Below are 1,235 nucleotides of genomic sequence, written 5' to 3' on the forward strand. Positions count from 1 at the left end.
CTTTTATACAAGAAACTAATATTTTGTCATTGTATATAATCACTGGTAGATATACAAGACTGTTTGGTGTAAGTGTTGTTATTTGGTTTATTTTGCGACTTAATATTTAATGATCGTTTAGTTTTCATGACAGCAGTGTGGAAGACTGATTGCTTTAAAAGTGTTAATTGTGACAGATTTTTATTATGTAACTCTGTACAAGTCGTACTTTGTGTTTGTAATTACACTGTTGTCTAGGCTCTACTGATATTGTTGACGTCATATTACTCGAACCTTCGATATTTTTCTCGTTACCTTAATCAAATGAGTATTGTTACCTCACTGAATCCCCTCAGAAAATATTAAATTGTGAATAAAACATAGAAGTTTAGGGTATCAATGCAGACAAAAACGTGAATGAAAAGTTCAAATGAGCTAAAATTTTTCACTAAACAGTGGCGTAGGAAGCGGGGTGACACACCCCTACCTTTTCAATGTGTTCCAGAAAAATGCATCAGAATTAGAAAAATTACTTTCAGGAATAGCAGGAGAATGCATAAAATTTAATCCAGAATGCAAGAGCTTCCAGGGACGTAATGGTTGTGTCTGTGGTGCACATTCCCTCTCTTCGCTTGATCAAATAAACTTGTCCTCCACTATTAATTTTCCTCTTACACTTTTGCTAAACTAATAAAATCGTAAAAAACAATGTTAAAATTACTTATCAGAGTGTGATTGGAGAGATTGTCTGACCTTTTCAGAGTAGTTACTGACATTACAAACCATATAACATACAGTACTGTGCACTAAAACGTAAGAGCAAAGTTTTCACTCCATCGTTTTATTTTATTTTATTTTTTCGGTTCGCGGTGATCGAAACTCTAGCAATCTCGTAGATTAAAACACCTGAAGACGAATACTGAAGTGTATGAATTAAAAAGTAATGTCGGGATGGGGTGGGGGCTTCTGTGTTGGTCCTTAGTACACATATTTATTACTTACGTTATGACCATGTATCAATATCTGAAAATGTGATCCTCTTAAGTTTTTGAAAGTTCAACAATCGACAATATATGTGCTTTTCAATTTTTGCTTTTAATTAGTGTCCCCTTCATTCTGATGTCTTGGTGGTTAGACCTCTCCAATTACAATCTGGAAGTAACCGTTTCAAACCCAATTACTGAATATGCTTGCCCTTTCAGCCGACGCGAGGGGGGGGGGTTGTGATGTAAAAAAAAAATGCTTATCGTGCAGAC

This window comes from Limulus polyphemus, unplaced genomic scaffold, assembly GCF_000517525.1.
Source record: "Limulus polyphemus unplaced genomic scaffold, Limulus_polyphemus-2.1.2 Scaffold4250, whole genome shotgun sequence".
In the NCBI taxonomy this organism is placed as follows: domain Eukaryota; kingdom Metazoa; phylum Arthropoda; class Merostomata; order Xiphosura; family Limulidae; genus Limulus; species Limulus polyphemus.